Raw genomic sequence first — 27,565 nt, forward strand, 5'->3', positions numbered from 1 at the left:
ACCAAAGAAAGGAAAAAAAGTAGACTGATGAAAAGAAGCAAAAGTAGCCCTCTAGAGTTTTTAGTGATGAATAAAAAGAAGTGACTTCATTTATTATAAGGTAGATTCCAAGTGGTACGGGAAATTATTTGGAGGTTTAAAAATGGCAGTGCAGAATTTCCTGTTATTCCTGTATAATTTCCTCTCTTCTTCAAATGTAATCTTACTGAAATGATAGCTTGTTTTTTCATTATGTTCAGGAAATATGATTCATCATTTCTGCAATGTTTCTTGTAAAGGGTAGTAACTATACTTCTAGAAAATATAATGTTCAATAGTAATCTCTGTGTGTAACAATTCACATGGAAAAGTAAACACCAATGTAAATGGAAAGTACTTTCAATTGATTATACAAAATAAGAAATCAAAAGTGTAAGGCAATTCTTTCAGAATACAATATTATTTTTGCTTTGACAGAAAATTGAGATTAATGAAAAAATAATTTTCTGCAAAGGAAACCAAGAGCTCATCTTGATTTTAAGCATAACATAATCCCTAGAATATTATTCAGGTTGGTTTGTTTGTTTGTTGAGATCAGTCTTTTGTTGATAAAGTCATACCTTTGCAATAGTATTCAGACATCAAGAGATGGAAACAAATCTAATTTTGGCTAGTCAATCTCACTGTTTAAAATATGTTCTTTATTTCTCATTTGACTTTGATTAGCTCAAATCAGGCCCAGTGAGAGCAGGCTGCTCAGGGCTCTGTTCAGCTGGGTCCCGTCTGAACTTCTTCAAGGACAGAGAATCCGCAGCCTCCCCGGGCAAGCTGTTCCAGTGCTGGAGCACTCCCATACCCTCACCGTGTCTGATGCTTCCTGAAAACTTTTTGAAAATGTTCTGTAAACAGCTATTTCAGATTACTTTAGAAGTATTCATCACATACAGAATCATTGCGAACAACATCTGGTGTTATAGAGGAATTTTCAGAGATCAGAGTAGAATTTTTTTCATTTCAGTTGTTAAGATACCATTCTATGAATATTAAAGAGATAACTGTATTATAAATATCTTAAATGACACAACTTGTTTCATTTATGAAAAGAATGCACTGAGTTAAATTTATTTTGGTTGAGAAAGATTCATCGTGAACCTTATATATCTTACTATAGAGTGACTTTGGTATGAATTTTCACTGAGTTTATGCTGCCTTCCCAGGATGAATTAAAATCAATCCTATTGTATATATAAACACATTTCTTTAAAATGACCAATGACCAGGAGCTTATTAGGCATTATAAAATGGAAAATATTCCTTTGCATAACCCGTATGTGGTTTTGTGTATTAAAATTGAGACCTTTGGTAAAGGGGCAAGAACTCAGAGAGCAAAAGAGAACTGGGAAGAGACTGCTGAAATAAATTAAATATTTTTTAAATTTTCTAGAGCTAAAAAAATTTTCAGGAGCTAATAAAAAACATCATCAAATCATTAATGATGGGGATCACCCAGTAATTTTTAGACAAAGCTGACATTATTGCTTTTTATTTTCATGCTGTGTACCTCCACGTCAGGGCAGACAGACAAAAGTTTCTTTTCTATTTATGTCCTCAGTGTGTGCTTCCATAAGAAAGAGGCCTAGAAAGGCTACCCATACAGGTAGTGCTCCTTAATCTAGAGCAAGCTCCTGAGGGCAAAAGGGCAAATATAAAGTTTATCTTTAAAAGCAGAAGGGGAGACACTGGAAATTATGGACCAGTTAACTTCAGTTTCTGCAATAATAAAAATACAAAAAGATATATTTTTGTAAACACACCCAAAATAGCAAGAGGATGAGTAACAACTAACATAAATTTGTCAGGAGTGTATCACACTCTCTGAATTTCCTTCTCTGTTGATAAGAAGTACTGAGTATGCAGCATAGTATATGGTATAACTTGACCTCACTACTGTTTTTAACTGTTTTGTGTGACATTTTCATAAACAAAATGGGGAAGTGAGGTCTTCATGAAATTACTATCAGGCAGATACACAAATGGTTAGGAAACCATGTTTAGTAGTTATTAATGGTCCTTTGTTGGCTAGAATTACATATTGAGTAGTGTTCTGCAGAGATCAGTTTTGTGGTCGGTTCTCATCAATGTTCTCATTAGTGACTTGAATCATTGAGTAGGTAGTCAATGATTAAATAGTGTAGTGTGCTTATTAAATTTCCAGTGACATCAAGCTGTGAGGGTCTGTAAACATATATGAGGACAGACTTAAAAGGACCTTGACAAATTAGGGAAATCATTTAAATAAATCAGATGCAATTCAGTAAAGAGAAATGTAGAACACTAAGCTTGAAAGATCAAACATTTCAAGATAAGTCATAGTATGTGAAGAAACAATTTTGCAGATAAGAATCTGAGGCAGACTGAGTGGACTTTTTTCCTTAACATTAGATATCCAAAATGCAGACATCTGTGTCTGATATATTCACTTTATTATCCCTTTACAGTCATTGAGAAGAAATAACTTTTCAGGGAACCTGACTTGTTTTAAAAATCTGCTGAAGATAGATACCTTAGAATTGCATGTGTTTCTCCAGTGATTATCAAACCAGCCCAGGACAGAAGGTCAGGTGTAGATGTCCATACCGTAGATAGACAAAAATATATCAAGTGTCAGAGTTGGATAGATTTCTCTTAAACCAAATGAGAAGAATCCTCTTTATTTGAAATATGTTATCATTATACAGAATTCAAAGCCAGTTGCAGAATAGCAAGTCCCAGATGTAGATTTGTCAGGGACAAGGAGGGAGCATCAGCAGGTACTCCCACTTATTAGCTAGCTCCTCTTTGCCTACTCCCCACCACTGGTCGAATGCAGAACTAACAGAAGGTTTGTATGCCCAAAATCTTACAATCCAGGAAAAAAAAATTTAACAGCAGATGTTCAGAACAGTATGGGGTCAACAGAACAAGTCAAACACTACAACGCTGCTGTTACACCTCTGAAGTCTGGCCCAATTTATCAAAGCACTTCAGAGGTCTCCTACATAGAGCTTGTGGTTGGCTGCTAGAAATCAGTGTGTTTGTTCAGACCCTTGCAGTCATGCAAGCGTTATCCTGGCTAATGGCTTTGACAAAATTCCTTGAAAAGCCTGTCCAAGCACTGCCATGAGCAGCGATAGGTCAGGCTGCTTGAACATGCACAGCCCAAATTTTATTAAAAATATTTTCAGTTTTAGTTCTGATCTACGGAATTATTTCAGTTGCCCTCCCCAAAAACCTAATGGTGTTTTTACATAGTGTGGGTTATTATGAACAAGAGCTAGTGATATCTGCATGCTAAAGATAGAATTTTTGCATGTTCATCCATAAATACTAATCAGGTATTTGACAATCTAGTGAAAGATATGATTGATCTTCCTCGCTAGTGTTGGGATTTTGGGGTAACTTACATCGGCTTATAGAGGACCATGGACGTGTAAACTGGCAAACCTAAAAGCATAGATTTAGGAATAACTGATAAAGCACTGGAAGTCTTCAGCTGCACATTACATGTAACCAGACTAATTTGGGTTTATTGAAAATGTTTCCACCCTTTTCTGCTGAAGGGCTTTGTAGGAAGAATGTGACAGCCACTGTTGGCTCCCAACAGACAGATTTTTTTAAATACAATGTCAAAGAAATTTTCTGCAGCTTAGAGAAGTCTTTATATAGAGTCCTAGGACTCATGGTATTGTGTAGTACCCAGAAACCCTAGTGACTGTTGCTCACCAAAGTTTAAGTCTCCATTGTTATATCCAAAATAAAATTGGTAACAGCTGCAACTGAAATGCCCACATCTTCCATGTTTTTTTCCACAGTATCAGTGGAGGTAGACAGATAGAATCTGTCAGCAGGAGATTGCATATATTATTTAGTCCTAGCAATAAATTGTTTTAAAAAAGATAATACACACTTAATAGAAATGAACAATAAAAACAGTCAAAAGCATAGGATTTCTTTCTTTAATCTGATAGTATTTAGCTTTTGAGGATTTGAGCTTTCACTAAGCAGTCATATGGACCATAAATCTGATACCTGCTGTCACTGTCTGCGTCAATCAAGTGGCAGTGTTATTTCCATCAAATTTATTAGAGTTGTGTGTCCCTGGACACTGGCTCTGAGAGCTGAACTGCCAGCAGCCTAAACCAGGAGAAGTTCAGTGACATTTGGACGAGAATGATTCAGCGCTTGTTTCTTGTTGAGGAGGGGGATAGGAACGAATACATTTGTGCATACAAGGAGCTCTGCGCTCAAGGTCTGTAAACAATGAGAGTCTCTATTTCATAAATGTTCTGTGACACTTTTATTACAAAGTAGAAAGCAGAAGGATGTCCATAAACTGATAAGACATGGATGTGGGAAAATATGCCTCCCAGGGGTGTAATGAGACCAGCAATAACCAGAGAAGCTAGCTAGCTTCCTTGTGTCCTGCCACAGCCAAAGCAGGTCTCAGCCGGCTGCCATGAGGCTGGTTCCTCCCCGTTGTCCTCCCCTCACCTCATGCCCTGATGCATCCTGGGTCCTGGTCCCTGTCACTTTGGGTGTCTTTTCTGCACCCTCCAGTCGCAGCTCTGGTGCCTGCTGTGCCCCCTCAGCCCATGGCCAAGTGCTGCTACTGGCCTTCTGCTCAGGCATGTTCTTGATGGACTTGCTTTCCTCCCCAGGGTGAGTTTTCACCTGCTGATTCTCACCGTCTCTATGTTTCTTGGACATAGCTTGTTAAAGCTTCAGGTCATGGTGAAGTGGTGGGAGAATGGATTTTGCTGACCTTAATAAGGAGAGCTGCTCCAGCCTTGGCAAATGATCTTCTTTGAAAATGATAAAAAGCCCTTTTAAAAACAAACAAACAAACAAACAAACAAACAAACATAACCTGCCAACGGAATACTGCTTGAAAGATGTCCTTTCAGCTCAAAGAAAATATTTCATTTTGAAAAGTTGTTCTATTCTAAGTTCGACTTTTTATGCACACAAGTCCAAATAAAAATCACTTGTTTTTTTTCCAGAATGAAAAAGGAAAGTATCTTACATAATGAGTTCATTGACAAAAAATGGGGATTGGTACGAGCACCTGGGCAGCTACCTTAGTATTCAAATCTGAGGTCACAAAAACTAAAGCAAAGACATCACTAGTATAAGAAGAGAGAGTGAAATACTTGAACTACCTGTAGAGGCAAATAAATCTGCACTGACCCTGCCTCAAAATGGTAATCTACTGCATTAGCTGAGGAGAGCTGCCTAATCCATGGAAATTGTTATGCGTGTGGCACAATCTCAGAATGGGACATGAGCGAGCTCTTAATCTGTCCATTTTATATCCTGACATACTAAAAGGAAATAAAATCAGCAACAGTCTGCTTTGCTATAAACATTCCTCTTTGGAAGTATTTGCATTTGTGTATGGAGGACAGTGACTGCAGAGTTTTTTTGTAGCTGTTCTATGCACTGAAAAACACTTTAAAAAACCTGCTGTAGATCTGCTTGTTATCTAACTGCCCGGTCTGTATGCACAGCTCCTATTTTCTTGTGCATCTCCAGCCCTATTCTTCCATCTCTCTGTGGAGCGTTATTTCATGCAACTGTAGGTCTCTGTATTGTAGGTAAAATGTCCTCTGATTCCTCAGTGAGGACTCTCTCCTGCATCACAGCCATCTATTCTAGCATAACATTCTCTACTGCTTTGCACAGATGCAGCATAAATATGCCCTCAGAAGAGAACCATTACAGCTCAGGCCCTTGATCTCAGATTCTCATTATGCAGTCCACCCTCTAATTCACTTGAGGACTTCCTTGATGTTAATTTGCACAATACTTCATTTTGTTAGCTGAATGCACAGCATATCTCCTATCATTAAAGAGAGGCAGATACATGAAACAAGCTTTTCCGTAGAAAGAATCTTATTTAAATAAGAATATTAACTTGGGCAAAACAAGGACTAAGTTAAAATTAGGTCTGTTTCTTGATGGGAGCCAGTATCTTGCTGCTTAGGGTATACAAGGGCCTCACTATTGTTTGAATTTGGAGAAGTCATAAGGTGAGACAATTTTAAGGTGTCCAACAATGTTTTATGCCCCAGACTTTGGAAGATCATCCTCACCTTCAAAACTACGGTTTTCCAGGGGTTCTAAAACATTGCTGTTTGATAAATGAAGAGATGTTTATTCCAAAATTAGGACCCTTATGGATGGTGTTTAATTGATTGAGTAAAATGGCCCTGCTGCTCATGTACATTGGGTGGTTTCTTCCACGACGCAGCCCATCATAAAAATATGACAAAACCTTCACAGTTTACTTCCAAAGCCAAAAGATGCATACAAGATATGGACTTTTTTTGTTGTTCATTACTACTCAATTCAGAAATAGCCTAATTTTTTATCACCAGAACTTTCAGGATGACCTCAAAAATATAACCCCTGTTAGTGTGCATGACCATACTGCATTTACAGTGTTCATGTTGTCAACATGCTGCTTGATAGGGTTTTGGTAGTTTTGGTCTAAATATGGAAACACATATTGTTCTCACATGGAAAAAAGAAATATTAAGATATAGTTGCATTTTTTGTAAGGGACATAACAAAAGTGAGTCTTTTATTATAGCTAGCTACATTGACATAGTTTACTTTGTAGAAAATGTCGTATGATTCTTCCTAAAACAAGTCCCCTTCCTTGAGACTTGTGGCTGTTGAAAACTGATTGGCAATAATTTTACACTGCGTTTACATAAAAACAGCTGCCATCATAATGATAGTTCCACATATGAGGTGCTTATTTGGACTTTTAGTTCTGATTTCTCTGCACATTACCTCTGATAACAACACATAGTGTACACTGGTATGCACTGAAAATTTTCTCCTCTTTTGTGCTGTGACAACGGCCTGGCTAATCCGCTCCCCATCCCTGGGCCGCTCACTCCTTTCTGAGGTACTTTTTAGAGAATTAGGTCTGTTTGAGTTCAGTTGCAGTGTGGACACATTTTCTAAATATAAAGATGTACTCATTTAGATATGGGCTAGCTATTGCACTGAAAAATCCAGCTTATTCACTTTGAAGAGCCACATTTCCATGTCATGCTTTTTTTGATAACAGTGGATTACTAAACTAAGAGGTCTGAGATGTATCAACACTTTGAGTTGGATTAAATGTTGTTACAAGAAATAATAAACTGAGTTTTCTCTCAATTTGTAATTTTTCTCTTTTGTCTTTTTTCTATTTTTTTATCTATTTACCTCATTCACTTAGCAACCCTTGTATATTTCTCTCTTTTTGCTGTAAATTACATAAGATGCCATGTTGGGTGCTCGATAAGATGCTGGACAGAGTGAACGGTGCCCCTGCCTCCAACTGAGAAGAGCAAAAGGGGATTTGCATCACAACACTGCTGCACGCCGAGAGCGCGACAAAACAGTATACGATGTCTAATAACCATGAACAGATGTGTACTCATATGAATGATTTTGCAGGCATCTGTCATATTAGCCTGTGGGTCAGATGTGTAAGGATTTTGTTTGTTTGTTGGGTTTGGGTTTTTTTTTTCTGCACAAAACGTAGTGGCTCTGTAGACAGCAAGCATGTTCTTTGGCAAGATTTTAAACAGTGCAGCCAGAAGCTTGTCATCTATCTTTAATACTACAAGGATATGACATTAATCAATTTTTAGCAAATCTCTGTTTCATGTCTGAGCATGAAAGTTTTACTCTTCCTGGTAGCTGTTCTAATTGCCTTGCTGAAAGCAGCAAATCTATAGCCCTGGGATCAGTAACCCTTCAACTCTCTTCCCACAGCTTTGAATTACTCAGTGGTTGAACATACCAAATTCAGACGGCCAGATAGTGTTCTCATTTACTCACCATTTTTAGCCTGGCTTCCTAAGGAAATGAGGTTTCTGTGAACGTATTGTTTCACTGGCAATCAGCACCCCTCTTTCCCCAGTAACTTTTAAATCCATTTTTGGTCATTTCCAGCTATACTTGACAATGCCTCAAAGCCATTCAATTCCTTTTACTTTTGCGAAAGGAGACGGCTGTAATTCAACTTTATCCCTTCTGTCTGACTGCCTAGATGCAGAGAAGAAGAGGATCTAAAGCCAAACCAAAACTCACATGAGACAACCAGCCGAGCTTTGCTGCCGCCCTTCGGGCACACCAAGTATGGATGGAGAACTCAGGAGGGAGCGAGTGGTTTGGGAGGGCCATGGCTGGAAAGGGGAAGAGTTTCAGGGAAGGTTGCAGCTGAAAAACGCTAGGACACAGGAAACTGAGTGTGCTTGTGAAAAGGCAAGGGTAGAGAACAGGTAGAGAAAATCTAAGAACACTGTAGAGGCTTAAGGGTAATATCCTCCCTCCAGTGGAAGTAAGACATCAGGTTCTTGGAGTGAAGGAAGGAAACAAGGAATAGGGGAGGAACCTATGTCCCTACGTTAATGGCTTTATTGGTCCTGCAGCTTACAAAAAAAAAAAAAAAAAAAAAAACCAAAACAAAACAAAACACCATTTTGTTTACTGCAATGTAAAAGTTTTGAAACAGCTCCAAGAAGGTACTTTGCAAAATCCAGTAAAAGCAATTTGTATCTTCAGTTATGGAGATTTGTGTCACTTTCTATAGATCAGAATGTTTCCTAAGCTGGAAAATCACATGCATTTTCTTCTACATCAGCCTGGAAGTGAAAGTTGGATTGTTTTCTGTCTTCTGTCAGAAAAAGTAACAAATTTAACTCCATCAGCTATCTGAGCATATCGCTCCTAAGTTAATCTGTACTTATGTTTCTTTCCTCTTCTTCAGTTCTGTTGGCATATTTCTCTTTTGCACTGACATAAAATCGGAGTTATGGCTTGGGAACACCTCATTCAAATTTACCAATTTTAAAAATTCTCTGGTCACTTGGAATGACAAGTGACATAACAAATCAAAGTACTAAACTACCCTTTTCCTCTTGTTATATTCCTTTTAATTTCCATGGTTTCTGCAGTTTCCTTTGGGACAGAAAGGGTTTTCTTAATTTTGCATTAGTGTCATAAATGTGATTGAGGACTTTGCAGAGCTAATCAAACAATCAAAAGGGTAACTTAAAGAGCCTTGACAGATGGTTGTATTTAACCACTGAAATCCCTCTTCTGAATTGTGTAAATAGTTGCTAAATTTTGGGGTTTATTTACTATTGAAGCAAAAAATCCACAACCATTAGTTTGTGTTTTTCCAGCAATCCTCCTCCCCCAAAACAGCCCACAGCAGAAAGTTCATTCTTCCTAAAATTAAATATTACCTGTTCTTTGGAGTTTTTTGATCTTGTTTTATTTATTAAACTTGTTCAAAGTTTCAAAGGAAAATATACTAAAATTAATATTTGTTGTATTTATTTACTGTATTTATCAATATCTATTTATGCAAAAATGTGATGGTTTTGCTCTAAACTCTTCCCTAATTTTAACTCAGGATTTTCAAATAATTTCTGTTCTCCCAAAGGTATATCTTTTGCTGCATTAAGAAAAATTACCATAGTTTTTAACTCAGTAGTATTTTCATTTTCTCACTCGAGCACCATTAGCTTTAGAACCAATATTACTCTGTCCTTTCTCCTCTCTTATAACTGGAACAATATAAAAGTAACGGTTTAGGATATTGTCACAGATGCTACAAAGTTCACGATTTGTGAAAATAGATAAAAAGCCATAGCATTTCACATGCTTATTTTCCAAGTTACTCTAAGCTGTCTCCTGTTCTCCTGCTTGCTTCTGATGAGTGCAGTTTTGTGACATGCTGCTAAGCAGGACACCTGTATGAGAAAGTTGTCCGTACTACGAGCAATTCATTTGAATCCAGCAGTGGGAAATAGAACAGTGGGGTATCCAAAATGTACCCTGCCTCTCTTCCAGGACTGTGCAAACAGCCAGTGCATAAATGAGGAACCATTGTTCTTGGAGTTCATAAAGAAAAAAACATATAGTTTATTCTGAGGCACAGTCTAAAGGAAGGTGGGTCTGGTTGCCCTTTGATTTCTCTGCTAAAAGTCAGTATTTTCAGGTTTGTATAAGCTGTTGCTACCTTCTTCTTGAATTTACTTTTTACTGTTTTCCTTTTTCTGTGCCAGGGTGCAATGATGGCCAGGTGCTCCCAGAGGGCAGGTGAGCCAAAAGCTGGGGTGACCTCAGGGCAAGCTGTGCTTTCACCCCTGGGCACTATCCCACAGATCCCAATCACAAGGGGAAAAGCTGGGAAATGGGGTTCTTCGACAGTCCCAGTCACGGAAGGAGGTGAACCTGGGCCCGGCCCAGCCAGGAGCTCCAGTCCTGGAACTGGTACCAGATACATGACTGGAGACAAGGCCAGAGCACATGTCCAAGGGGTTTAACCAGGAGACCAGCCACCTGCGGTGCGAGGCCAAGGCCCATTCTAGGAGGCAAGGCCAGAGACAGGGTTCGAGACCTGACAGCCCTCAGCTGGGCTGAAAACTTGAAAGTTGCTGAGAGTGCTCTCTATCCTATCATCTAAGTGATTAATAAAAACATTGATGGGCACTCACTCCCTGAGGGTAGCCCTTGGTAACCCTCTGTCAGTTGACTTTGTACTGATCACTGACCTCGAGTGCAGCCAAATTTCCACCCACTTTGATGTCCATGCCTTCAGCCCGTATCTCACCAATCTCGTGGCAAGTTCTAGTGTAGGCTTTACAGGATGGACCAGTCATCTGACCAGCCACCTAACCAGCCATGGTAGCTAGCTATTGGAAACCCACAAACAGCTAGCTACAAGTTTTGAACCAGAAAGGACCTCTTCTGTTGATTATATTTTGATGTCTCTCTAGTCATTCCCTTCTGCAGGAAATCTCAAAGGGCTCAAAACTACAGAAATTTAATGAAGTAATTTTGAGAATTTAATTGCATAGAGGATGATAGAAGAGTTTTCATTTTGAAAGAAAGAAACATTTCAAATATTTTTATTGTGCTAGGTTTTTTTTTCTTCTCAGGTTCAGAAAGATTAACTTTTTATTTTAAGTGGATAAATTAAAGCCAAACATATACTGACCTGAGGCCACAGAGGTCATCTAGTCAGATGCCTTCTCAGCCAACCTCCAGGTTCAAGTATTTTTGCCTGGAGGGCCAATATGAGTCTAATTAAGAAATTCTACTTGGCAATTCTTCCTTTTATAGTTATATTGGAAAATAAATTATATTTATTACCTTTGTTAATTTCTCGTTTACTTCATAAGTGCCTCACTCACTATTCTGAGGTTCTTTCCAATTGTTTTTTTAAGCACTAGCTGCGCAATTAATGTAGGGGTCTTTTTGTGATCAGTTAGGTATTCCACTGAATACTAGAATCTAAATCTGATTTTAATAGCACTTCCATGAGGCTGAAAAATAGTTGACATGGAATAACATTAAATTAATATTATTTGGTCTTTAATAGTCAATAAAATGTGAATCTGAATCCAAGATTGTTCCAGCTTTCTTTCTGTAATATATATTTGTATTCATATAATAAATCTTGTTTAAATATCAGGTTCTAGCCACAGTTTTAAAGACTACTGAGCTACAAACTTATGAGAAAGTAAATTATAAGCTTAGGGAGCTGGGGATTGTGGTGTCATTTTAGCAGTCCTGAAGACTGAGAGCAGGTGGGTGAGTATGATTCCAACTTTCACTGATTATGCAGGAATAATTTGCTGGTACTGCAGATACTTTTTTTTTTTTTCTTTTGCGTAACTGCATGTTCTTTAAGGAGTTTCTAAATTCTCCTCCAGCTAATGAAAATGCATTCATCACGTTACATCTTATTGAAACTTACACTGGACTCCCTGCTATATCTAGTTCTCTGAATTATTCACAAATAAGAGCAAATGGTTACATTTTTAGGTTAATTTTTAAATGAAAGAGCAAAACAACAATAAAAAAGTACTTTAAAAAGCAAACCATTTTATTTCAGAAGTATTTGCACAAAACTACTGGACCCCTCACACGCAGAAGGAAATTCACCAACTTAGCTCCAAATCAGGACTCATCAAGCAGATTGCATTCATTGCGAACAGCAACCTGAGACCAATTATTTGAAACCAGATTATGCTATTTGATTGTATAGGGTAACACATTTGCATTATGCTTATGCTATTTTCATGAATGTATTTTATTATGTTTCAATTGCTTTTGTATAAAATTAATATAGTTAACTAATTAGTAGTCCTTACCAGTGTTATTGTGACTCATAACAACAATGTGTCAGAGCGTCTCAAGCTATTTCTATACAAGGCATCCACCCAGTCCCAAGACCCACATCCCCAAATGTATAAATAAAGCCAGAATTGGATTAACCTTGGACTGTCTCCCACAGGTTGTTATATTCCTTTCCTCTCCTTGTAGCTAGGAGAAATCTATATCAAAATGTCACCTATGGAAAACTGTCACTATGAAACAATGAGCCAGTTTCCAAACAGTTCTTACATTTGGTTATTTGACAACTGTCTTCCTTATTAAAACTTAAAGTTCTTTTAATCTAGAGTTTTTTAACAGAGGGCTATTCTAGATATTTCGGAAGAATAAGCAGCCCCCATATATTAAGTTAACATCATGTTATTTGTTAGTGAGATATTGGTTTGAGCCCCGAAGCGTGTTTTAACAGCTCTTCCAGAATATATTTTTAGCAATAACATTTATAACTCTGGAGTTTTTGCTTTCTGTGTAAATGTACAATTTCTTTTTATCTTTCACTATTATTTTTTTTTTCCTTCAGTGCTTCCTTTGGCAATAGGTCATGCAGTCCAATTATTGGTATCATGAGAAAGTATTCACTATTATTGATTTTGAATATGCTACCTCTTAATTTCATAGTGTAATTCTGTGTTTTGTGTTATGATTCAGAATGAACAGTAATTCCCAGAAGACATTCTTTATAACATACAGTATCTTATATCCTTACACAAATATTTTAAGCTAATTAATATAGTCTTAGAGTGCTGATTTCTACCTAAATTAAATGTTTGAACCTTTCCTTCTCTTCTTCAATTTTCTGAACTGATTTGAAGACAAAAGTTGTAAAATAACTGGTGGGTTATTCTGTATGGACATGTTGTTTCTGCAAGATTTTCAAGTGCTGAAAAGCCAGATAAAAATCAGAAACTCTTAATAAAAATCCAAAATCAATGGATCTCTAGTCGAACACTAGGTTTGACCCAGACCATTATAAGAGTAAGCAAAGGATTTTTCTTTCACTGAGTTTTACAGAAATGAGAATGAGCCCCTTGTCAAAATTGCCCATTACTAGTTTGCAGCACCATGACCACAGGCAACCCCTGTTACTGATCACTTTTCCTTGACTTTATAAAGGACTCACATGTTTTCACAACCAAAGAGAGTTCTATGTGCCCTTGCCAAATAGGACACTTAAAGATTAGATCGCTCCATGAACTAAAGACCCTTTTGTTCACTGTTCTGGCTGACTGATGAGCTGCTTATCCTATTTTTTATGACGACATTTAAAAATACACCTGTTGTACAATCCACGTCCTTAAGGAGCATTTTAAGAAGTTTGTGGGTAGAAAGTACCATATGTGCAAACCACTGCAGTGAGTTAAGAATATTCTTATTGAAGATTCAGTGGGTCTTTTGAACTGAGATTTGTGGGTTTTGTTCTGAAACTTACTAAATTGCCTTCATTATATTTCTGCAGCTAACACAGATGTCTTTTGATACTGTGCTATTCATCTTTTATTAATCCTCTACTTAGACATATGAACAGACCATTTGAAAACTATAAGGATTAGCAAGCTGAACTCTTCTGTATTGGATATACTCATAATCTTCCTCTTAACAAAAATGTCCCTCATTAAAAGAAAATATCCAGGTATTGAGACAATATCCGCTGTATTCGTAAACAGCCTAGAGTTGAACTTAATAACTAACTTATTTTTCTAATAGAAATCTAAATGCATGGTTTTTGCATATATGTTACAAATTTATTTGTCTTCCATGAAGAAATGAATTGACTGCTCTAACTAGCAGCAAAATTTATATCATAACATTTCATATAATATAACAAATTAGATCTTAGCCTGGTGTTTTCACCTTAGGTGGGTTCTTAGACATTGGGTTAGATATGCTACATCAATAAGTCATCTCTATATTGTCTGGATTTGATACAACATTTTGGGACATTTACAGTGCAATTTAACAGACCCAAGAACCATTAGAATCCATTGCACTTTCACTCCATTGGAACTGCTGAAGGCAGTTAATAAAACTTCTGAAATGTCCATGTAATTACTTTGTGGGAAAAAGAGACAAAACAATCTCTACTTCAGCTCCAGCCTATGAAAGAAAGAAAATCATACTGCTGAAAACCCGTCTCTATGTAATAAAAAAGAGAAAAAACCCACCACTCTTAAGAATGATAGTGGTGTACCTCTGTACTGAGTTTGGCTGGGATAGAGTTAATTTTCTTCACAGTAGCTAGTATGGGGCTGTGTTTGGGATTTGTGCTGAGAACAGTGCTGATAACACAGAGATCCTTTAGTTATTGCTGAGCAGTGCTCACACAGAGCCAAGGCCTTTGCTGCTTCTCACCCCACCCCACCAGCGAGGAGGCTGGGGGTGCACAAGGAGTTGGGGGGGGACACAGCCAGGACAGCTGACCCCAACTGACCAAAGCGATATTCCATACCATATGACGTCATGCTCAGCATATAAAGATGGGGGAAGAAGAAGGAAGGGGGGGACGTTTGGAGTGATGGTGTTTGTCTTCCCAAGTCACTGTTACGTGTGATGGAGCCCTGCTTTCCTGGAGATGGCTGAACACCTGTCTGCCCATGGGAAGTGGGGAATGAATTCCTTGTTTTGCTTTGCTTGTGTGCGCAGTTTTTGCTTTACCTATTAAACTGTCTTATCTCAACCCATGAGTCTGCTCACTTTCTCCAGCCCAATTGTCTCCCCCATCTCACTGAGGGGAGGTGAGCCAGCAACTGGGTGGGCCTGAACTGCCTTAACCCACAGCACCCTTGCATAAGTACCTTAGGACATTATTTCAGATATATTCCGTACAGAAGGAATTCTGTCAACAATTGCTTTTTAGATTGTCATATCTGATTCTTTAACTTCTGTCCCCTGCTGCCCAAACACACACTACTTTCTTTGTCTGAAATCCCATTTCTCCAAAGCTAATCCTTAAAACACATTTTGATAGGGAGGAAGAGGTTCAAAGCTGGTGAGCTAGGTGGGACCTCTAAATCACATGAGCCTGCACAAGCAAGCAATCTGTGTATGAAAGAAAACTGGGGATGCCTATTTATGGTCTTTACCATTATGTTTCCAAATAAGAGAGATTTAAGTTGGTGTGCTGATTCACATGTTTTTAAACATAGAAAGTATTTTCAGTTAACAAATTGTAGACTTTTTAATTCTTTCTTCCTGCTTGCCTACTTAAGGCATTGTGCTATACCAATGATTCTCATTACCAAACATCAGTGGCAGTTATGAGCTTTACCAGTAAAACAGCAGACAAAACCCACTAAATGTACATTTTTTTTGTGGCCTCTAGGTTTCGGAATCCTTTTAAAGATTTTTTTTCAATCACCACAACTTATAGTAAAAAAACCCAAACACAGAAGTTTCAAAAGTTGGATTTCCAAGGAAAAAACATCCCAAGTATTATATGGATATAAGAAAATAAGAATGCTCATACAAAGTTAGACCAAAGTTCCACCTAGTCTGATATCCTTTCTCTGATACTGGCTAATAAGAACTTCATAAATTATAAGACCAGGGTAACCATACAGTGATTATTCTCCAGACTCTCTCCTTCCCTCCAGCAACCTGCAGCTCAAGTGATGCCTTTGCATTTCATAGCCTTGATAGCTTTTTATTCCATGAATTTGGCCAGTTGCGTATTTAACCCATGTAAGCTTTTAGCCTCCAAAGCATCTCATGGGAAAGAGTCTGACACCTTGCTTGCACATTGTGTAATGAATTCTCTCTTTCTGATTGCTTGGAATTGCAGTGTCCCAAGGCTGTCATGATAATTGGCAATGTAGCACTTGTGCAGCACCTGAGGGCAACTGCAATCAACAGTGGTGAATAACATGAAGCAGTGCTGTGATTTACAGTGGCAGGTGATACCAGATAAGATTATTAGATGGCAGACTTCCTCAGACCTTGGAGATATGAAGGGGGAAGAAAAGAGAGTTCCAATGCTACCTTGTGTGGCAGCCTCCACCAATGGCTGAAGGAAAAGCTCCTGGCCTCCCAGGAAGATCAGATGAGCTAGAGGTGAGAGGAGTGCAGAGGGCACAGCGTGAGAAGACTGGCAAGGAGAGAGAAAAAGCACTTGAGATACCCCACATCTCACTGAGACTATCCCAATCCAGCAAAACAGTTTGGTAATGTCCAAATGTCTGTTGGTATGTTGATAATTCTTGTTATGAGAATAACATGTATGAATGATACAACTGAGGTTCCTTATCACTAGAAGGTTGGGCCTGCAGAAATGAAATACTGGAGCAATTAAACATGTTGTCTAAGGGACCAGAAGAAACAAGGTAGTGGGAGCTGGACAATGAATAATGTTGAGGCTACTGAGCATAGACAGAAAGAAGAAGAAAAAAGAAAAGCTATAACAACCAACAATGATAGAATAAGATATACCCATTTATGACAGCATTTGAGATATTTCTTCGCACATGTCTATCCAGAAGAGATCAGAAAATTGAAGGTCTGTTCTGTCCCTTAATTGAAAAATCTGTCTTCTTCAGTGTCATTTTTTTAGCAGTCTTTGTGTATATAATACAGACAAAACAGCATATAATGTGAATTTGTAATTTGATGGACCAATAAGGAGTTGGGAACACTGAGGTTTACCTCTGATGCCTTTCACAACTGAACAGCATTTGGTTCATTATCCTACTCCTTTACAAGCAGATGTGTACCAAGGTGTTTAGGAGATGCTATTTCTTGCTTGCAAACACTCCACTTTTCACATCTGTTGGTCCTTGATGAACTACAATTACATCCTTGATCAATTACTGCATCAAATGATGTGGTTTCTTAATGTACATTCATGGTTACAACTTTCCTCCTGGTGCTGCTCCTGTTTCAAACTAGGCAAGGAGAGAACGCTCTACGAACAACACCTTGCCTTTCCCCCAAATTCTCCTATTTGGTCATGAAAAGGGGCACCAGGCCCTTCCTCATGTCGTGTATTCTGCTGCCATCATGTGGCTATTACTTTTCATTCACGCCAAGATTTACAAAAAATAACCTGTAGTTTTTGCACCTTGTGTAAATTGTAGGTACCACACTCTCCTCAAATAACTACAAAACTTTGCTCTAAGGAATATACTCCTTAGTTTTTAATATTTTTCACATTTATTGATAAACACATCTATCCCACACTTGTATAACAAATACAGAAGTTTTCTGTTGGATGGCAAAAGTTGTTGGGCCAAAATACACGTAATTTTGCACAGTGAATAGTAACTGTGAGTGCATATATTATTTTACAATTCAGTAAGCAACTTTGCTCACGTGATACTTTTGAGGGAGCTGACAGAAAGGGAACTGCACATAATGTTTTCTCCATGGCTTGGCACCTTGAGTTGCCTCAGGCAAATTCTATTTTTTTCCATATTCTCAGTTTGACTTTGATGTCCAACCATTGAAGAAATCCCCTGGATTATTTTTCGTTTGTTTGTTTGTTTGTCATGAATTATACATTTGGAGATAAGAAAGATATTTGTTTTCTCTGAGCCTTTTTCCTCTGGTTTTTAGTCTTGAAAGTCTTATATGAAAGTGAAGAAGAGGTGCTCAAGGTAGAAGACTCTTCCTGGCCTCTGGGGTAGATCATGTAACTTATAATATCGTCAGTCTTCCTGATGTGTTTGACAAAACTACGTTAGTATTTTTTGGTTCACTTTGGAATCCTCTGTCTAGTGAATAGTGTCCTCATCTGACCAGGCTAAACTGGAAGCATTAGAGCTTCAGCATTTGAAGTGGACAAGCACTTCAGCTGTTGATGAAGTCTGCCTGATAATGCCTCTCAATATACACCTATGAATGTGCAGCATGGACAACCTTGTATTATTTAGAATGCACAGTCACCATCTCATTGGATCTGCTTCGTCTATAAAGCCTCTTAAACACATTGCTTTGTGTGTCTCTTGCTCGCTGACCACTGCACCGACTCATTAGGTCAGCCATGTAGTTTGAAAAACTGCATGGAGGATGAGTGTGTGGCTGACTTCTTTGAGGATAAAGGACTTTTCAATGTATTAGTTCTATTTAAAGGGACTGGGGGGGGTGGGGGGGAGGGGGGGGAGAGGGAGAGGGTGTTGAGGGAAATTGTCTACCCTTCTGTAGTAGTCAGATTTTTCGCTTAAGCACCAATTGCAATTTTGTATTAACAAGCTCTTCCTGAAACATGTTGCTTGTATTACCTAAACCACATCAATTTTAAAGAGATAAATTATAGAAATTTAAGCAAATGTTGAGATACCTAGTGCTGTTAACAATAGCACACGTTAACAGACTTAACAGAACTCCAGGCTTCTGCCTAGCTCACTTGGGCATGCTGTAGTGCCTAAGTTTTAACTTCTAAATATGCGTAAATGCTGAAAAGTCTGCTGTTCTTTCTGCCTAGAAGCATTGCTATCTTGCTGAAGTTGAGCACTGTGGCACCTACTTCATGCCTGACACCATTTGGGATTTACAAATTGCCTGATGCTCCCCAAGAGCATTGAATTCAGTACAGAACTAGAGGGGGGAGGATGCTTTTCATAATATGGTAAGCAGAAATTTATAATCCTTACACATATGCATTTTGTATATTAAGATATACTTGCCTGTTGCTTCACTCCATTTGAGATGTCTGCAGTGGTAAGCATAGTGAGGGCTATAGGTTAAAGTTGAGATGTCTTTTTCTGCTGTTGTAATGCAACTCTTTCCCTCCTGTTTGCTTATACATGTATCAAATTCCTTAGGGGCAGAAATTTTCCACATTTTATGTTAGTTTAGGTGAGAATGGATTTTAAAAGCTTAATCTCACACACCTGTGTGTATATTTCCTTGTGCATGAGCCACATGGATGAAGAGGATTTGTCCATTTATCATCAGTCAAAAACTGTAGTTCAACAACATCTGAAATTTTGATAAGTTGGTATCATCGTTGTGTCAGCTTGGAATCTAAAGCTGAGCATGAGGGACAAAAGTTAAGTTGATGGAGTGATTAAAACTGTATGTATGTACAGCAGGATTTTTCTCATTACGCTTGAGAATGAGAACGTTGGTGCTCACTGACACAGGAGAGGTTTAGGGGTTTTTATCTGCTCAGTTTAAAGTGACAGTGAGTATTGACTGCACGTTGAAACATTTTAGCTTCTAAGAGATTCAGAGCAGAGAGCAAACAGGAGCAAGAAAGGTGAATAAATATTCTCTCCTAATTTGAATTATGGGCCTCCACAACCTTTGGCACCCTTAGTAACACTTGTACAAAGTAGCGGCTCTCCCATCTTTTTTGCTGTTGGATTCTCTCTGGCACAGTGGCCTAGCTTTAACAAGGACAGCATAAGCTTTTAGAGTCTGCTGAAGCATCGTGTTTGATTACCTCTGTATTTCTCCCCAGCGGAGTCAACCTCCTGCACTTTGGCCAGAACAAGCACATGCTAAACAAGCATGTTAGAGCAAGCCAACATGTCAGACACTAGAAAAACTGTGGACAGCATTATGAAGAAGTGGGGAATGAAGGTGTTTGTTAGTTTTTCAAACACCTGTTTAGGAACAGATATCTTAAAGTATTATTAGCTTTCATCCTGTTTTGTTTTGTTTGCAAGTGCATAATCTGCAGTGGTGAATCTCTTGATAGTTGGAATCCACCAGTCAAAGAAAATGAAATCTTAGCATCCTGGAGATCACTGCAATTTGATTAATCTGGAAGGATAAGTACCTATCATCTAGCTTGATATAGTACTTTACTGAAAAGAAAGAAAAAAAAAAAAGTAATTTTCAATTGTGTAAATTATTTAGCTTTCTACTAGGAATCAAACTGGAGGAGGAATAAGAAGATGGGAATTTTCCAAACAGCAGCTTTTTATAATCACTGTGTCTTGATAGATCACACACAGATGCTGTAATTACCTCAACTGTGGCATACTAATTTTCTAGCAAGATACCGACACAGGAAACACGGCATGATGAGGTTTTCCTGTCTTGGTCATAACTCCTTGGGCATATTTCTTTCTAGGATAACTCACACAACCATAAATTTTCCCTCCTATTCTTTTTATTGATAAGCAACTAGGGAAGGCTAATGTTTGTGAAGATGAAAAGGTTCTCATTATTATGATTGCAGTTAAACAGAAAAGATGTGAAAAGCATTTTAAAACAAAACTGAGAAAGGGAAGTTGAAGTATTACTGTATTTCAGTACAAACAAAATCCCATTACAGCAGTAAATATACTGAAAAGCTGCATAGAAAAAAAAATGTTTGGCTAAGTTTAAAATCTTTATGTAAAGAGCTTTGTACACCGTGGGGAAGGCAGTAAGCCTAATTCTCAGAAAGGAGATCCCATCCTTTCCTCATCAACTGAGACACTAATTTAGAGGGTAGGAGACTGAGAGGAATTCCTCCAATGAATAATGATTTTGCAGAGGATAACATGAGTTTTACCCAAATTACTTACCACAGAGAGAAGTTCAAATATTAAATGAACTAGACTACAACACTACTTTGCAGTAGTCCTTGCTGTCTTCATTCATAGATAGGGAAAATGGAGCAGAGGGATTCAGGTTGCCTGACTTTAGCACATCAAAAAGGGCTGGAAAACCTCAGAATTAAGGCACATCAGTCAAAGTTTCTACAAGAAGATGTCTATATGAACCCAAATTCCAGTTACAGCCAATGCAGATCTAGTCTATGGTTGGTGGAGCATAGAGAGAGAGATCCAGCTGGCCACCAGCCGTCCAGCTTAGTGCGAGCTGCATGGCTCCATCTGCTCTTCTGAGTTGCATGACTGAGGCAGAATTCAGTTGCCTAAACGCTGTTCACCGTTTAATACTATCTTACGATGGCACCTAGGCACTTTTGACAAATGAAGAGTTGAGGCTTCAGACTCAGTAATTCTGTAGCCTACTGAGTACTGAGCTTATATTGCCAAGCCCTCAGCACAAAACTCTCCTTCTCTCCTATATTCAGTTTGGGTTTAAAGTGTTCTTTTCCCTCAAAAAATGAAATATTTTTTTTCTTCTCCATGTTTACCAGGAAAAAAAAAGTATTATGAAAACATTATAACCAAATATACATGGGTCTTGGAATTATAAATGTGAACTTAAAAGAGGTCCATAAGATTATTAGACCTATTCCTGTCTGCACGGGCAAGAAAACCAGCCTTGCATAGCTGAGGCAGCACATTGCCTCTGCAAAGGCTTGTGAAACACAGTTCTTTGGGGAGTGCACTGGAAGCCCACAAGAAAAAAATCTGTCCTCATTGCACTCTTTGCAGAGTTCTCAAAGTTCACATTACTGATGATGAGCCACCACTTACGAATTAGCATATTATATAAATCATACTCGATTATAAGGGTATATTCCCACTCCTTAACCAGCACAATTAAAATAGAACAGGAAAAAAAGAACTGCATGACTGTTTTATTTACGTAAAGAAATGTCATTAAAATTCTTTTGATTTTCCTGAAGGCAATTTTTTTACATTAGTAGGAATACAGATCTGGCCTAATTTCTTAACTGCAAATTAATGAGGTTTGGAGATATTTAAATTACAGTGAGTGAACTCAGATATTTAGAAAAGGAAATATCTTTGGTGAAAGAGATGTGTGAGGAAAAATACTGCAGTGAAGTTGGAAAAGAGAAGAACTTTCTGTGGATCAGTTGTACGCCAATTTTCTATATATAGTGTTAAGATATTTATTTGGAGCAGCAAGTTAAAAGAGCTATTGCAACAGAAACATAAATGGATGTTTGTCAAAGCTGGGCAGAGTTGGATGTTTCTTAAGTGTAAGAAGCTATTTTATTTTTTCTCTTTTTTTGCCTTTATTTCTGTATGTGGTTTTCAGTCGAGGTTACATATCCACCCTAATCAGAACTGTCACAGACATTAAGTCGTATACTTTGCTTCTCCAGTAGCATACTGGACCTAATTATGGCAGAGCTGCACAGAGGGAAGTGAAGTGGTTCCTGGAGGCGGTGTGCTGCGCAGGGTGGGAGGTGGTGGGCAGCTGAAGAACCTGTATAACAGCTGTAACAAGTGCCGCCGCACGCAGACACAGGCCCCCTATCTATTAGCATCAATGTCTGCAATTTCTCCATGCTCTGTAGGGAGGCACTGCGGACATGCGCTGCACAAGCACACTGTTGTATATTGTGCAGCCTCTACACTCTTCCCCTAGGACATGTTCATGAAGCTACCAGAATCCCAGGCATTTTTTTTCTCATTTTTAAAAATTGAAAATATTCAATTTTTTTTCACTTCTTCTTTACTGTTTTCTTTGAAATATCTGGGGAGGCAGGTTTGTTGAAACAATGATAATTTAAAGCCTACAAATATTTGAAGTTAGAAAGCTGTGACTTTTCAAGAAAACTCCCCTTTTTTATAATACAAATTTGCAATTTGATAAAGAAAGGTTAAACCCTTTACCCCCAAAAAATAAATTGACTGTAATATTGATTTTGATTATCCCTTTCAACTGCAATTCTATTAATTTAATTTATAAATCATATCTACTGTGTGATTATGTATGTTTCCTTGATATTTTTGTCTGTCGTGTTTCAGAGCAGTACCTTGCTGACAGCCTATTTCAGACAGACCAATGTTCTACCATTACATACATCTTGCAAAATAATTACTACAGTCTTGGAAACAGACTGCAGAGAAATGAATTATCAAGTGAAACTTGAGGACTGGGTTGGAAAGCAGTGGGGTGATGACAGAAAAAGAAAGTGGGTAAGTTAATTTTTATTGTGCATAAAATAGAAAACCTAAATTTTAATTTTTCAAACTCTGATTACTTGCATTTAGCTTTGATTTCCTCACTACACCAGTGGAGAAACTGCTATGGTGACTGTAGATACCCAGAAACTGAAGAAACTGTTCCTGGGTAAAGTTTCACCTGCATCTGTATTTCTCTCCCCGCTAAAGAGGTGCGTAAAAGATATTACCAAGGCGGCTTCTGTGGAGCCACCATACAGGAAACAAGGTTTGGGCTGTGGAAAAGTTAGGACACAAGTTATGGAAAGAATTAATGTTCCTCATGCTCTGTGTGCAGAAGTCTCTTCATGCTCTGAAAGCTCTTGAATAGGCCTAGAGATTTCTTATTTTTGAGCAAAAAGAATAAATACCAATTTTTTCTCAATATCCTGTATGTCACGTGCATAAAGCTTAAATATTCAGTCTGTATTGAGAGATGTGGCGAAGTGATTTTGCCCTCCCTGTATTTGTGTGCCCTTTACCTGGCAGTCTTCTCTGCTCCCACTTGTGGATAACTAAAGGAAGGAACCACCACAGAGCAAACTTGGATACAAGAGCTGTTTATCCAGAGATGTTCTGCTTATGCTTGGGAAATCACCACAATGAAACACCAATTCAAGACTGTGTAGACTGATTATTTCTCGGAGAGCTAGAAGCCAGCCCCTGGCATGGGAGTTTCTGACCAAGGATCTTGCTGACGGCTGACCCCGTTTCCCGCAGGACCCTGTGCTGTCAGGCAGTTCCTCAAACAGCCACTTGTTGAAAACGGGGAGGATGTCGGCAAAGCTGAATTAATTCAACTGGAAACCTAAAAGCCCTGTGGGTTAACTGAGGTGAGTCTCTGGCAACACGCAAAAGGTCTTTCCACACAGATGTGCAGTACATGTCTTCTAAGGTTTTAATGGAAGACCTGCCATGGACAGCAAAGCATGTGTGCACACTTAACTGGTCACACACTCTGAATTAGTGACTTCTGTCAAAGTTGCCACAAAGCACTGTGTTAGTTATAATCTCTGTGGAGATAGGATGCTGCTTCAGCACACGGGGCTTGAGCAGATGTCTGAGGTCTAAATTTCTCTTATTCCAGTATATTCTTGTGAGATGTTTGTCCCTATACAGGTTTTTCCACCTGGCTCCTAAAAAGTGTAGTACAACATGTCAGTATTGGCAGGCGAGAAGGCATCTTTATTGAAAGCATGCAAGGAAGCTGGCAATGTTTCTCAGTCTGCAGGAGTCAACTCTCACTAATTAACTATAGTCTTTGCTGCTGATGACATGCGGCAGAAAGATTATGTGTACATATTAAGATAAGCAAAAAGATCGGCTGGCAAGAATTTTTTGACCAACACATGCTCAACCTACCAATGTCAGCCTACCAGCATCAAAAGAAAATTAAACCCTGGCAAAGATCATCCCTTTCCAAATTTGGTCTTTAATCCAGGCTGGTTTTTATAACTCTTTCCATGAATCAAGCTGGTGTGACAAACTTACCTGGCATTCTCTATAAGAGAAGGAATTTGAAAACTACCCCAGTAATAGTACTGTATAGTTACTGCATACTACAAAGGTTAATGTAAAATAAAAAATAATTCAATCCATTTAACTTGTATGTTAGAGCTTGATATCTTTGTCACTTCTAGCTATGGAAACTTATTTTTTTACTAAGACTAGATAGTGTTGAGCCAGTAAGACAGCAGGGAGAACCGGTAAGGGGAAATTAATGTAAAAATGTTCTGTCATATTCATGAAGACTTCACCATCAAGATCTTAAATTTTCTCTAGAGATAAGTTGAACTAGCAAGCATGCTTTTACTTTTATATATTTCAGGAAAAAAAATCTTCCTCAACACCCATAAATAATTATCAAATGAAAACTGAATGCTGAGAAGTTCACTGAGATTTTGGGGACAACCTGTTAATTGTCTATTTAGATAACCTCAAAATGGCAAAAAATATTAAGCACTGCCGTAGTCACAGTTTCCAGACATTGAATTAGTTATATATATTTGTTTATTTAATTTTAAAAATAAATTTATTCATAGGCCTGCTATCTCTGATTCACAAAAGCATTCAAAATCTTATCTACATCCATCCTTACCTGGGGAAATTCCCTACATATATATTTAAGATCTACTGCTTCAAGAAAACACATGCTTAGGTCCTGAAATGATGACCTAGAGATTTTTACCCCAGGGCTTTGTACAATAATTATTGAGAAGTTGTATAAATAAAAACTAATTAACCGAAGGGATTTACCTAAAAGTCTGTAACAAATGTGAGAGCATTTTCTATGACAAAAAAAGAAGTGTCACAGCCCAGTGCAGCCAAGCCCACCCTCCTGTCCTACTCATCTCTTGCCCAGGCCACGTGTCTGCTCTCCCAGCAATTACTTCTTCACTTTTGAAATGAAGGATTTAAAATATTCTACTTTATCTCCTGCCTCCTCTGTAGGGTTGAAGGGCTATCCTGGTTGAGAAATAACCAGAGGAAATATGACCAGGTCCAGAGTGGGCAGAGGCAGTCCCACCCATACACACTAAGGCTTGGGCCAGATAAGCTGATTTCTGCTGCTCTGGGATTCACAGGTCTGAGTGTAGAACAGGGTTAATGCAAAGGAGTCCCAGCTCCACTCTCCTTCTGGTACATTTAGTTCCCCTGAGCTAACTGTGGAGGAACTGTGTTAAGAAAATTTTCAATTCGGCTGAAAAAAGCATGTGGTACAGGGAGGGAAATAAAATGATGAAATCATTCACTTTTGTAGTATTTGAGATAACAACAAGGATCTGGAGAATAGCAAATCTAATTTACTCTTTCATTTACAAAGTCATCTATAAAACAGCACACACACACAGAGAGATAACAAACGTTGTCCCATTGGGTGCACTTTGGTCTGCGTGCTGATGGTGTCACAAACTTAAGCTGAGTTCCAGGTTCAAAGATAAAGACATCCAACCCACTCAGTTACAGTCATTTATAATACATCAGTTTATTCTGGCAATAAAGCATAATTAATTGTTTGAAAAAAGCAAAAAATAACTTTCAAGTGTCCTAGGAAATCACAATATAATGAACTGCAAATACTGGTAAGTGGAGACAGTAACATGTCTAAAGGGTTCCAGAGGAATCAAGGTATTAGGAAGAAAGAATAAGTTTGGTCCTGCAAACTGCTTCATTGTGCAGCAACTCCAAGCCTGGTGCAACAAAAGCTACCTCAGAGAGCTATGCAGAATAAAATCTGTGAGGAGCTGGGAGACACATCTGTCCCTGCCCATGGAGGCAGCAAAGCACAGAGCTCAGAGGCTGCTGCCATCCTCACTCTCTCTAAGACGCCTGAGCAAAGTGTGTTCGGAAGTGCCAATCTAGAGCTTCATGAGAAATAAAATTGCAACTTCTATCATAGAATTATAGAATCATAGAATGGTTTGGGTTGGAAAGAACCTCAAAGATCATCTAGTTCCAACCCCCCTGCCATGGGCAGGGACAGCCTCCACTAGACCACGTTGCCCAAAGCCCCATCCAACCTGGCCTTGAACACTGCCAGGGATGGGGCATCCACAGCTTCTCTGGGCAACCTGTTCCAGTGCCTTACCACCCTCATAGTGAAGAATTTCTTTCTAACATCTAATCTAAATTGACCCTCCTTCAGCTTGAACCCATTACCCCTTGTCCTGTCACTGCACTCCCTGATAAGCACTCCCTCACCATCTTTCCTGTAGGTCCCTTCAGGTACTGGAAGGCTGCAATTAGATCTCCCCGGAGAATGAACCTATGGATCTTGTTAGCCTTGGGCTTTGGTCTTCCAGCTTTTCTATCTCATAACAGACTCTTTTCATCTAACTGTAAACTGTAGCAAATGGGGACAGTGCCTATCAGTGGCTATTACCAACTGGATGCTAACAGATTTTCAGCACATATATTTGAAGATACTGATCTTAATTCAAACAACTTAATTTCTCCTGTATAAAATTGAATGGATAGTAAAACATACTTTAGAAAAGCTAAGAATCTGATGCTTTATTTTTAGACATAAATCCTACTGTTGTTAAAGGGATTTACTATAAGACGTCAACCTGTACTTAGTATTCATAGCTATTGAGTCACTTAGTGAGGTAGAACGTAGAGTTAGAGCTTGGTGATTATTCTTCACCAGCAGCCAGTCTCCCTTACCAGCTGATATTTCATATTAAATTGTAGTCCTTGTGTTTCACCAAATTGAGTTGCAGTTTATATCCTACATTTACCTCATGTCCTTTAGTCAACTCATTGTGAAACTGTACAAAAGGAGAGTGAGGGAAGCAGCTGTCGTATCTGTGCTCTTCAATACAGACAACATATTTGCAAGCAATTACTTTTCAGCATCTTTTCTGAGTTCATATCCTCTATGCCTATCAGAGATGACAAATTAATTAATATAACAGGTAGTATAATGTAATAAGAAACCAAGTACCTTCAAATGTAGATGTTAGTTTTTGGGTTTTTCTGTTTTCCCGAAGGAAAAATTACAAAGCTTTAAAAGTTATTTCTTTCTTTTTAAGAAGCTCTTCCCAAACAAGCTGCCTTTTCTTTTTGCTTGTTTTCATTTCTAAGCGATAGAGAGGCCA

Source organism: Balearica regulorum, chromosome 3, assembly GCF_011004875.1.
Source record: "Balearica regulorum gibbericeps isolate bBalReg1 chromosome 3, bBalReg1.pri, whole genome shotgun sequence".
NCBI lineage: Eukaryota > Metazoa > Chordata > Aves > Gruiformes > Gruidae > Balearica > Balearica regulorum.